This window comes from Micromys minutus (assembly GCF_963924665.1).
Source record: "Micromys minutus genome assembly, chromosome: 12".
Classification (NCBI taxonomy): Eukaryota; Metazoa; Chordata; class Mammalia; order Rodentia; family Muridae; genus Micromys; species Micromys minutus.
Genome location: NC_137981.1, coordinates 38,818,285 through 38,832,143, shown reverse-complemented (window position 1 = coordinate 38,832,143; position 13,859 = coordinate 38,818,285). Strand labels below are relative to the sequence as shown.

Genomic DNA, 13,859 nt, shown 5'->3' with positions numbered 1-13,859 from the left:
ATATATATATATATATATATATATAATCTAGCACATTATATTCTTATCTTAGATAATGGCTAATTAGGACCACAGTATCAATGGCCTCTGCACACAAGATAAAACAGTACTGCATACCACCCAAATGTTACCCTTAATTCTTAACAGCTAAAATCCCTATTTGCTCTTACAGAGGATTATTCTCAATTCCTGGCACCCATATGGACACTCACAGCCCTGTAAATGTACCACATTTTCTGTATCCATTATTCCACACCCCAGTCAAAAAAGAATATTTAACAGATATAAAAAGATTGAAATAACTCTATGCATTCTATCAGATCTCCCCAGACAAATGCTGGTTTTCAATAAAAACAAAAACAAAAGAATGCCAACATACTCATAGAAACTGAATAATTCTTTAGTCAATGATAACTTGGTCAATAAAGAAATAAAGAGATTAATGACTTTGTACAATTTAATGAAAATCAAGGCACAACATTTCAAAACCTATGGGACATAACAAAGGCAGTGCAAAGAGGGAAAATTATAGCTCTGAGTGCCTAAAAATGAAATTGGAGAAAGCATACACTAGGAGCTTAACAGCACACCTGATAGCTCTAGAAGGAAAAGAAGCAAACATGCCCAAGAGGAGTACATGGCAGGAAATAATCAAACTCAAGGTTGAAATCAATGAAGTAGAAACAAATAGAAGTATATAAAGAATCAACAAAACTAGAATTTAGTTCTTTGAGAAAATCAACAAGATAGATAAACCTACCCTCTCTATATCAGTTCAATATAGTACTGGAAGTTCTAGCTATGACAATTAAACATCTGGGGGTCAAAGAGATAAAAATCAGAAAGGAAGAAGTCAAGGTATCAGTATTTGCAGATAAAATGATAGTATACATAACTGACCCCAAATGTTCTACTAAAGTACTCTTACACCTAATAAACAACTTCAGCCAAGGGATTAGATATAAAATGACATTAAAAAAAAAGCAGTAGCCTTTCTCAACACAAAAGATAAAGGGCTAAGAAAAGAATTAAGGAAACAGCACTATTTACAGTAGTGACAAATAATATAAAATATCTTGGTGTAACTCTAACCAAGAAAGTTAAAGATCTGTATAACAAGTTCCTCAAGTCTATGAAGACCTCAGAAGATGGATCTTCCATGATCATGGATCATTAGAATTAGATACTAAAAATGGCTGCCTAACCAAGAACCATCTATAGATCCATTTTGATCCCTATCAAAATTCCAACCCAATTCTCCATGAAGATCTGAAGAGCAATTCTCAACTTCATCTGGAATAACAAGAAAGCCCAGGATAGCAACTACTCTGGAAATTAATATGGCAGTTTCTCAGAAAATTAGGAATAGCTCCACCTGAAGTACCAGCTATACTACTCCTGGGCATATACTGAAAAGATACTCCAGCATGTAACAAGGACATTTATTTCACTATGTTCATAGGAGCCAGAAGCTGGAAAAAGCCAGATGTTCTTCATATAGAATAATGGATACAGAAAATGTGGTACACTTACACAATGGAATACTATTGAGCTAGTAAAAATGATAACTTCATGGAATATGTAGGCAAATGGATGGAACTATAAAGTATTATTCTGAGTGAGTTAACCTAGACACCCCCACCCCAAAGAAAACATTGTGTGTACTCACTGATAAGTGGAAAATAGCTTAGAAGCACAGAATATTCATGACATAGGGCACAGACAATATGAAGCTTAACAAGAAGGCAGAACAAAGTGTGTGTACTTGAAACCCATTTAGAAGCAGAGAGAAAATAGTCAAGGAAGCAGAGGGGGAAGGGATCTGGGTGGAAGGGGGCAGGTGGAAGAATAAAGGGGAAGCAGGACCAGGTATAAGAAGAGACAGGAGAAAAGTCCAATGGGCCAGAGAAAGGAATAGAAATAAGTAGCAGTTTGGGGATGTGGACTTCAAAAACAACTTAAAGTACCAGATGCCATTGTTGCAAAAGTCTCACAGAACTGAATGGGGATGATGTTAGCTAAAATACCCAATAGCTGGATGATAGACCCTAAAGAGGCACCCTGCAGTAGATAGTCATTGACCCCAGTGGAGGAATCAGAGCTCCCCACCCATCTCAAAAATTTTAACCCAAAAATTGACTTAGTTAAGCAGAATGCAGGGTCAAAAATGGAGCAGAGGCTGAAGGAAAGAACATCCTGAGGCTGCCTCAATTGGATCTCTTTTATCTCTTCCAGCTCACAATGGATCTCTTTGATCCTTTTCCATCCATAGACAACAAACCCTGACACTATTGCTGATGCCAAGATGTACTTGCAGACAGGAGCCTGGCATGGCCGTCCTCTGAGGGACTCTGCAAGCACGTTAATAAGAAAGATGCAGATATTCATTGCCAACCATAGGACTGAACCAGGGACCACAGTGGAAAAGTTAGGTGAAGGGCTGTAAGAGATGAAGGGGATTGAAACTTTATAGAAAGAGTAATGGTATTAGTTAACTAGAAGCCTCAGAGCTCCCAGGAACTAAACTACCAACCATAGAGTCTATATGGTCTGGTCCATGGCTCCTGCCATATATGTAGCAGAGGACAGACTGAGAGACTCATCTAGCACCAGTGGGAGGGGAGGTGCTTGCCCTGTGGAGGTGTGATGCACCAGAGGAGAAAGCTAGAGGGGAGAGGTTGGATATGTGTGTGTGTGTGTGTGTGTGTGTGTGTGTGTGTGTGTGTGCCAGAATGTTAGTGTGAGATAACAATTTGGAGGTGCTAATTATTTTTTCCACATTGTGGATCCCAGGATTGAACTCATTTGTAAGACTCTAGAGTAGGTTCCTTTCCTTTAGTGAGTTCCCATTTGCTAGTCCTCTGGGAAACCATTTGAAGTCCTTCAGGGTGTAGCTCATCCTGACATCGTACATCCCTCTCCTTACAGGTTTTCAGATATTATAGGAAGACCATAGGCTACATGGTTCCTGAGACCAAGTCCAGGAGGAGCTGCATGTACTTTCTAGAAGCTGATGAAGAAAGATAACGGGACAAAAATAAAAGATGTAGCCACTCATGCTTATTGAAATGAATAATCAAAGTATTCTGTTAACATTTTAATTTGCTGTTGATTAAGCAAGGTTATGTTCCTCTCATATTTCACACAGGGAAATTGCAGAAACTCAATTTGAATATAGCCTTTTTGTAGGTCATTTTTATAGGAATGAATCAGCAGACATTTACAATGTCAAAGACATTGCAGATTGGCACTTTAAGAATCAGCTTAATGTCCAATATTTATTTGGTTGGTTTGCTTTGTTTTTTTCTAAAAAGTACAAAGTTTGTTCTTAAAAATTATTGCTTAATCCTATTAATTTTTGACTAATTATAACAATACTTATATATGATTCTGTTACAACTAGCATGAATGCTTCCCATTGAAAGAAAAAAATTCCTTTCTAGTCAACAAATTGAAATTTCTTGTCTGAAATGACAATTAAAATTCCAGTCAGACAGATTCATCAGTTGACTAGAAACCCACATTCAGAATGGCAGATCCATTTTAACCTATGCCAAAAAAGGAAAGACTGTATTTTCCTAGAGTCCCTGCTCTCTGAATTGGGGCTATCTTTCTGCCATGACTTTCTGTATGGCACAATTCATAAAGCAGCAGCTTTTGTTTTCTGTCTTCAGTTTCCTTCAGTGACAAACTCACCAGAGGCTCCATGTGATATTTTAGTGCACTGGGATTCTTACCAATTTTCTTATGACACACCCATTTTACCATGTAGCTGTTTGTGCATAACTGTTCTCTGTGGCTAGCTCAAAGTCTATGATTTCCTCTCCTTGCTCTGCTCCTCAAGGCAAATGTTGGGATTTGTAGATTTTTCTGACCTGGGGTGTTTTTATTTTAAATATTAATAAAATTGTCTTTTCTACATTTTTCTAAATGTATTTTTTGTTATTTTATTAATATAATTAAGGATTCCATTTTCCTGATAATATAACAAAACTATGGCAGGATTATACCTATATCCACTGTTTGGCTTCTATTTGTAGTACAATTAATAATCAGTTGTGTAATGAAGTCAAATCATCTAATTATATATTGAACATTGTGTACATATAAAATCTGTTTTTAAAATCCCTTTAAAATGTTTTTTTCTTGATGTAGGTGGTAATGTTGGCATAATGAAGGCTTGAGGATAGTCATGTAAATAAACACTATGTAGAACAATCAGCAAAAGTAAATTCCCCTGATTTGATATATTTCTAAGTTTATTTTATTTTTAAGCACTCATATGTAACATAATGGATCTTGAGAAACAAATTTTGTTTCTGTACAAGTCAATAATATTGTCTTGATGTTACTTAAAAGCCTTCTTGTTGTAAATTGTAGAGTTGACTGTTTGTATTTCTTTGTTGGTTTTGGAGAAGTCGCAGTAGACCCTGTTCCACAGCTTTCTGTACACAGATCCCACTGGGAGACACCTGGGCTCCAAGAAGTGCTGACACACCTGTGAGCACAGGTAAGGCCACCACTTCTGCTCTGAGGGACCCAACAGAAGCCTTCAGTACATGGGAATCAAGAAGCAGCTTGGGGGTTAAATAGATGGCTTGGCGGTTAGGAGCACTGGCTGCTCTTCCAGAGGTCCTGAGTTCAATTTCCAGCAACCACATGGTGGTTCATAACTATCTATAATGAAATTGGATGCCCTTCTCCAGTGTCTCTGAAAATAATGAAAGTGTACTCATACATAAAATAAATAAATAAATCTTTAAAAAAAAAAAAAGAAGCAGTTTGGGACAGGATCCTTCTGGTTCCTATCTGTTTACTTTTCTGACACTGTGCCACAACTCTCTAAACTCAGACCTTGATGGGAGAAAGATGGTCTCCCAGAAGTGCTGACACACAGACTTACAGGAGAATCAAGCCACTGTCAGAAGCAGCAAGGCCAGATAATACCAGAGATAAGCAGATGACAAGAGGCAAGCACAAGACCCTAAGCAACAGAAACCATGTCCATTTAGAGTCATCAGAACCTAGTTCACCCACCACAGCAAGTCCTGGATACCCCAAGACACTGAAAAAAGCAAGATTCTAATTTAAAATCACAACTCATGATGATGTTAGCAGACTTTAAAAGGTCATAAATAACTCCCTTAAAGAAATACAGGATAACACAGTTAAACAGGTAGAATCCCTTAATAAGGAAACAACCAAACAGGTGAAAGAATTGAATAAACCCATCCAGGATGTAAAAATGGAAATAGAAACAAAGAAATCACAAAGAAAGACAATCCTGGAGATAGAAAACCTAGGAATCAGATTAGTAGTTACAGACACAAGCATCACCAACAGAATGCAAGAGATAGAAAAGAGAATTTCAGATGCAGAATATACAATAGAAAACATTGACACAACAGTCAAAGAAAGTGCGAAACACAAAAAAGTTCCTAATTTGAAACATCTAGGAAATCCAGGACACAATGAGAAGATCAAACCTACCTAAGGATAACAGGTATAGAAAAGAGCAATAACTCTCAACTTTAAGAGCCAGTAAATATGTTCAACAAAATTAGAGAAGAAAGCTTTTGTAACCTATCAAAAGAGATGCCCATAAACATACAAGAAGCATATAGAACTCCAAATAGATTGGACCAGAAAAGAAATTCCTCCTATCACAAAATAGTAAAAACAACAAATGCACAAAACAAAGAAAGAATATTAAACACAGTAAGGATAAACTTCAAGAAATATATGAAGGCACACTGCTCAGAATCACACAAGACTTCTCAACAGAGATTATGAAAGCTAGAAGATCCTGGGGAGATATCATACAGATTCTAAAAGAACACAAATCCCAGCCCAGGCTACTATATACAGCAAAACTCTCAATTAACATAGATGGAGAAACCAAGATATTCCAGGACAAAACTAAATTTACACAATATCTTTCCAGACATCCAGCCCTACAAAAGAAAATAGATAGAAATCTCCAACACAAGGAGGAAAACTACACCCTGGAAACAACAAAAAATTAATCTTCTTTCAACTAACTCAAAAGAAGATAGCCACACAAACAAAATTCCATTTCTAACAACAAAATAAGAGGAAATAACAATTATTGGTCCCTAATATCTGTCAACATCACTGGACTCAAATTCTCAATAAAGACATAAGCTGGATACATAAAGAGGACTCAGCATTTTGCTGCATACAGGAAACTCATCTCAGGGACAAAAACAGACACTACTTCAGAGTAAAAGGATAGAAAACAATTTTCCAAGCAAATGGTCCCAAGAAAAGAAGTAGCCATTCTAATATCAAATAAAACCTAACATCAAATAAAAAAAAATAGAGCAATCCACCAACTTATCAAAAAGGGTAAGGAAGAAAACTTCATACTCATCAAAGGAAAACTCCATAAAGATGTACTTTCAAATTTAAATATCTATGTTCCAAATGCAAGGGCACTTGCATTAATTTTAAAAAGCTTAATAAAGCTTAAAGCACACATTGCATCTCACACAATAGTAGTGGGAGATTTCAAAACCCCTCTCATAAATGGACAGATCATGGAAACAGAAACTAAACAGAGACACAGTGAAACTAGCACAGGTTATTAACCAATTGTTTTTAACAGACATCTATAGAACATTTCATCCTAAAACAAAAGAATATGCATTCTTCTCAGCACCTCACGGAATCTTCTCCAAAATTGACCATATAATCGGTCATAAAACAGACCTCAACAGATACAAGAAGACTAAAATAATCCCAAGCATTCTATCAGGTCACCATGGAATAAGATTCATCTTCAATGACAACAAAAATGAGAGGAACCCTACATACACATGGAAACTGAACGATTTTCTACTAGATAACTTGGACAACTAATAAAGAGAGAAAGAAATTAAGATATTTTTTTGGAATTTAATGAAAATGAAGCCACAATATACCCAAACTTATGGGAAACAGTGCTAAGAGGAAAACTCATAGTTCTGAGGCCTCCAAAAAAGAAACTGGAGAAAGCATACAACAGACACTAGACAGCATATCAGAAAGTTCTAGAACAAAAGAAAACAAATACATCCAAGAGAAGTAGAAGGCAGGAAGTAATCAAACTCAGGGCTGATGTCAACCAAGTAGAAACAAAAAGAAGTATATAAAGAATCAACAAAACCATAATATGGTTCTTTGAGAAAATCAAGAAATTTATAAATAAATCATTTGCCAAACTAACCAGAGGAAACAGAGTAATCAAATTTACACAATTATAAAAGAAAAGAGAGACATAATAACAGAAACTGAAGAAATTCAAGAAATCATCCTGTTGTAGTACAAAAGCCTATACTCAAGAAAACTGGAAAATCTGGATGAAATGGACAATTTTCTATACAGATACCATATGTGAAAGTAAAATCAGGATCAGATAAACCATCTAAACAGTCCTATTACCTCTAAAGAACTAGAAGCAGTCATCAAAAGTCTCCCAAACAAAAAAGCCCAGGACCAGATGTGTTTTGTGAAGAATTTTATCAGAACTTCATAGAAGATCTAATACCATAGCTAAATGTAGTAAAAGCAATATACTGCAAAGAAGTAGCCAACATCAAACTAAATGGAGTGAAAATTGAAGCAATCCCACTAAACTCAGGGATTAAACAAGGATGTCCACTTTCCCCCACCTATTCAGTATAGTACTGGAAATCCTAGGCAGAGCAATTAGAGAGCAAACGGAGGTCAAATGGAAACAAATTGGAAAGAAGAAGTCAAAATAAATTGTGGGAATCTGAGAGTACGAATGCTTCAGAGAAGTTACTTGGGGGTTTTCCTTCAGGTTTTTTCAAAATATTTTTATTGTTTTCCATGTTGCCATGAAATATAGCTGAAAAACCGTAAGTATTTTATTCTGATTAAAAATTATTGTTAAAGTTGAAAAAGTACAAAACCTAAACTAAAACAAATTTCACATGAGTAAAAATAGTAAATTTATGCAGAAGAAATGTATCCCAGCTCTGTGCTAGTGTCTTTCTGTTATTTCCATTGAATCAATTTGGTTGACAATATTTTTTGCCTAACAACTTAGGAGGAAAGGATACAATTGTCTACATAACTTTAAGGGAACAAAAGGAATCACATCTTTCCCTGGCTGTTCTGATACTAAACATGTACCATGCTTTGACATGGTTTTTGATTTAAGATACGTGTATTCTATCTTCATTTTCTGAATCAGAGTCTGCAGAAAAAAGATACTTATAACCAGTGATTGCAGTAGTTTCTTTGTGTCATAGAAATACCATTTCTCCACATAAAGGGAACTGCTTCCTTTAAGATTTCTGCCTATAAAATCAAGGGAAAGAACTTACAAGCAAATGGATAGCCTGGTTCTTAAATTACCCTAAGAAATGCCACCTGCTACAAAATTTTGGGTCTATTTATGTTTCTTTTAATTTACTCACATATCATAATTAAACATACTATGGAGTGCCCTGGAATGTTTCTGTTATGTTAAATCCAAGTTGCAGTAATTTTATGTATCTCTTTGGAAATTTACTATGCTTGTGGTAGAAGCTTGTAGGTTCTTTCCCACTTTTTGAAATGCACAGTTCATTTTTACCTATAGGCCTTTTAAACATCCATTTGCTCCTAAAAGTATTTCCACAGATCTCTTTACAATCAAAGGCAGCAGCACTGGATTCAGTGATGCTGAAGTGAGTACTGGATACCCAAAACATAATTTGATGTCTTACTTCAGATGAAAGGGAACACCAAGAACTGTTACTTTTTAATGACTACAACTGAACTAAGTTAATGTTTTCATCTTCTTTGGGTCTTTTTATAGATTCTGTTAACACAAGTGTAAGTGTGTATGTATGTGTGAATAATAATTATGTCATTTTTTTTTCTCTCCCTTTTCTGGACATGCACCAACAGGATGTCATTTTATTCCTCTGTTCATTTAACTGTCTTTTACTTCTATTGTTTTACCTCATTCTTAGCTCACAGCTCTAAATTAGGTTTCAATTAAAAGGAGGTAAAATTTGGGGAGGAGGTCAGCCTACAAAAATTCCTTAAAATGGAGATACATTTCAAACGGAAACAAACAGAATTTCTTCCCATAAAAGTTACAGCAGAGAACCTGTGCATTGGGAGAGAGTCCAGAATTGGAAACTTCTGAGCTGAATGCATCATCTTTATCTGTAACCCGGATATATTGTTGTCTCACCTGCAGCAGCAATCTGATGGCCTGGTAAACAGCTTATAATTATATCTGAGTGACCAAGGCTCTGTTCCATCAGTAAAAAAATAAGACAACGTTTTCCAGCTGGAAAACCACTGTCATGTGTCTTACAATTAGTTAGCCTGCATGAAGAGTGGTGAAAGCATTTGCTTTGTGAATGAAAGAATATGGAGGAGTGAGTGCCTTCTGTTCTCCACAGGGAGACAAAAACCATTCCAGGAGAGCTGAGATGAAAGAGAAAGCAATGTCCAATATATTCCTGCTGCTGTTCTTGGATCTTATGAGCCTCAATGAACAGCAGTAATAATTGCCACCTTTCATGAAGATTGGTTATTGGTTTTTTTCTCTGTCTCAATCTATCATTGTGTGGCAAGAAGCAGAGTCTTTGTTAAAGCAGATGGTACTGCTGACTGGCCTCGAATCTCAAAGGTAAACAAAGGCTCTGCAGATGGGAGGCACAGTGAGAACCGACTTATTTAACCTCATGACACAAATCTTAAATTAATCATTCAGTCAGGAAACACTTAACACCACATTTATCTAAGCAGTGTGGCAATGTGGTATATAACAGAATAGAGGGGGTAAAAAGAAGTGTGTGTGTGTGTGTGTGTGTGTGTGTGAGAGAGAGAGAGAGAGAGAGAGAGAGAGAGAGAGACAGAGAGACAGAGAGACAGAGAGACAGAGAGAGACTCTTGTCACCACAGTCATGTCCTGAGGAGGTGTATCACCCATTAGAATAGTCAGACACATAGAAAGGCAAGCACAATAAAATAAGTCCGTTCACAGAGCTGCTGAAGTGACAAGAAATAAACTCTGTTTGGTGCATACAATTTATTAACTCCCTTTATATACTTGATTTCCTTGTGGCTGATATTAAAATCACTATGTATTCTGGGTATAATTAAATCCAATTTTAAATGTATTATGTTTTCCTGTGCTAAGTTTTTTTTTTTTTTAATAGATAGCTCAGCTTTAGGGAGCATATGATCTTTTAAATGCAGCTCTCAGCCCAAAGGAGATGGATATCATTAGCACAATAATGTAAGTACATCATTGGCTGTAAATTAATAGTACTAATAGTAAGCTTTATAGAAACTGACAAGAGGAGAGAAAATAATATTCAGAAACTTGGGGGTACAGTGAATTGTGGGAAATGAACAGAACTTATATGGACAACATGCTACTTTTCACAAATTAATTTTGGAGGCTGGGCTACCAGAGGTGAAGATTCTGATAGACAGGAATATCATACAGACCTGATTCTGTATAAATCTGAATGTTTTCCAGGCTGTTACCTCTATGAAAGCTGTTTGATCTGTGAGACATAAATTAGTTATACCATCATTCACTGGGAATTATCAGAAGAAAAGACAACTGGGCAAGCATAGAGCATTATACAAACAGGAAATCAGCTGTTTTTCTTGAAAACATATGAAATGGTTACACACATCCTTTACAAGGGTTTGCACTATAACATTGAAACTAATATTATTGATTTTTATGAATTACAAGATACATATTTCTAACATTGAAAAACAAGTAAAACAATGATAATGGAAATCTATGAAAATAACCAGAGAAATAAAGCAGGCCCATCATATGGGACAAAATCCCACATTACATTAGTGCACTCTGAATTCTCTTGACCACTTTTTAACTTAATGAAGACAAAACTTAAAATGAGCATCATAAAAAAAGTGGGTTTCTCTAGGCAAAATGATATTCCATTCACAAAGTATCATTGCTTTTAATAGTTCAAGAATATTTAAAATTAAGAAGGAAGACATCTGAAAATAGGCAGAGTAAATCAAAACACCTGATATGCTAAAATAGACAGATACTTGATAGATAGATAGATAGATAGATAGATAGATAGATAGATAGATAGATAGATAGAATAAGAGAGAGATAGAGATAGCCAGGAGATTATAATTTGTATCTCAAGTAGTTAGCCTAGTAAGATTCAGTGGGCATTGATACTTTCATTAAAATGTATCATAAATGTAACAATGTCAGTCTCAAAATCATTAAGTTTTAGTTGTTTCAACTCTTGTGCCAAAATTTAATTTAAATTTTAGACTGTATTAAAATTTCATAGTTCAACTAATAATACAAATTCATTTTGATTTCTGATAATTTATATAATTTATGGTCACTTAAATCTATCTCTTAATGTAAGAATATGATAATTAAATTTGTCAGGTATTTCTCAATTATATAAATAATAGTCTCCAAACAGTGACCCAGGCATGGGAAGGACAGCAAGTGGCCATGATGGCTGATGAGATTGCCCAGACTCAAGTGGCCCAGCCTGATGGTGACACGATCTTCTGCAAGATCATCTACAAGAGATCCCTGCTAAGATCGTCTTCAAGAACGACCTGTGTCTTGCTTTTCCTGACATTATTCCTATTAAGCACAAACACACTTTCTAGGGATTCCCAATAAGTATATATCCCAAATTTCTGTACCAGACGCTGATGATGAAAGTCTTCTAGTACATTTATTGATTATTGGGAAGAAATGTACTGCAGATCTGGGCCTGAAGCATGGGTATCAGAATGTGGTGAATGAAGGTACATATGGGAAGCAGTCTGTCTATCATATTCACCTCCATGTCCTTGGGGGTTGGCAGATGATCTGGCCTCCTGGTTAACCAAGTTAGGTATAATTGTTCTTCTTAGGTAGTTGGCATGCTCCAGTTAAAAGGCACACATAATTTTGCCTGGGTATGGAGAAACTGAAGAGATCATTTAAAATTCTGTGCCTAATAAAAGACGTTGTTGCACGACAAAAAATAAATAAATGCTAATAGTCATAATCAACATTAGTAGACAACTAGAGTAGCCCACAAATAGAAATTCTCAGAGCAAAGTAATAACAATCAAAAGCGTATACTTTATTCTTTTAGCTATCACTAAGAATTAAATACATTTCTGTTGTGAACTGCTGTTGTGTTTTAGGGGTTCCTGTACTCAGGTAAGATCAGGTGAAATCTTAGTCAGATAAGAATAGAGCATTGGGCAATAGAATAGTGATTGGGCAACGGAAGGTAAGGTGGAGCTGAAAGTTTTCGAGAGGGGACAGAGAGAGAGAGAGAGAGAGAGAGAGAGAGAGAGAGAGAGAGAGAGAGAGAGAGAGAGAGAGAGAGAGAGAGTAGAAGGGTAGGGGAGAAGGTAAGGGGAGGATGAGGGAGAGGAAAGGAAAGAGAAAGGGAGAGACAGAGAATCAGAAAGACAGAGATGGAAGAGACAAGATGAGACCTGTAGGAGAGAATAATGAGCCATAATTAATTGGAGATTTCTTAGATAGATGATTGAACAATGTAGGACACATCTGTTTAATCTAGGTGTGCAGCTTGTATATGTATCGACTGAGATTTTTAATTCTTTGTGGGAGCATTTTGGGGGTTGAAGATTTGATGTTATAAAACTGACTAGTAAATTACAAACCTCTAGAGTTGTCATTTTACAGGGCTGAGGGATAAAAGCCAGCAGGGTTGATGGCTTTGGAAGCAAGAGCAGTTCTGCAGCAGCTAAAGGAGGTAACCTGGGAAGACCACCACTTGGAACTCACCATGGGAATGGGGAGATCACCATTGCCAGTGCAATGGACATAGCATGGATTGATATTTTAATTATTACATGCTACATATCTCTATACTAACTGAAGAAACAAAAATGATAAACACTTTCTTAATTTTAAGATCATCATATTGTTTTTTATATAAAATATTGCTCCATAAAGCATTCTGATCACATACTGCCTTGCTGTATAATAGTCATATAGAAATTTCAAAATTGACAATATGAGATGAAAAATAGAAATACAATACAAGAGAGAATAAAAAGAACAGTTTTATGGAGAGTTATCACGGCTCTACAAACAATGGAGTTTTCTTCAGTGGCAATGTGTCTGTGTTTATGGATGCTATTTAGTGGGATAATTACAGTGTATAATGAGATAATTAGTATCTGTGAAAACTGTTATATAAAGTTCAATAATAATGGTAAAAACAAATGATGCTTTCACCCAAAATGAGATAAAGTATACCCAAGTCACTTAGTGTTTGGAATCTGAGTAGGCCTCTGGGAAGGCAAAAACAAAAAAAAAAAAAAAAAAAAAAAAAACATTAAAAGAAGCCTATAGACTTACCTCTTTTTTCACTGCAATGTCCTGTTTGCATGCAGATGTTACTCACAGATAAGATGAAATTAGGAGCTGGTAGTCAGTCCTCTCCTTGATTCCCTACCAAACTTTCAGGTGTCTCTTGCATCAGAAAGTCTTCTTATGTAAATATGCTTAAGAGCCAATGAAATGGTGAATGCAAAAGTTGAAAAGGATAAAGTAAAGAAGGAAGACTAAGTAATGTCAAGATGGGGAGTAGTTACCTGTGGAAGGTCAATACAGAAAAAATGTGTTTATAGATGGCTTAATAACAAATTAGCAATCATTATAATTATTTATAAATCATATGTATAATGAATATGAGTGAATATTAAACCAATTCATATATAGTTGAAATTATGTACCTTGGGTTGCCAATGCTATCCCAAGCAGTGATAGATGATGATCTAACAAAGAATTCTAATTCTAAACATAAGAAAATCAAAACAGAAGGTATTTGTAT

At 35.7% G+C, this 13,859-nt stretch overlaps 1 pseudogene across 1 annotated transcript; it reads left to right on the top strand.

The window, feature by feature from the left end:
• Positions 1-11,503: 11,503 nt before the first annotated feature.
• Positions 11,504-11,885, top strand: LOC308427955 (adenosine 5'-monophosphoramidase HINT1-like; annotated as a pseudogene). The gene has a single exon. The product of its transcript is annotated as an adenosine 5'-monophosphoramidase HINT1-like (transcript).
• The last annotated feature ends 1,974 nt before the right edge of the window (positions 11,886-13,859 follow it).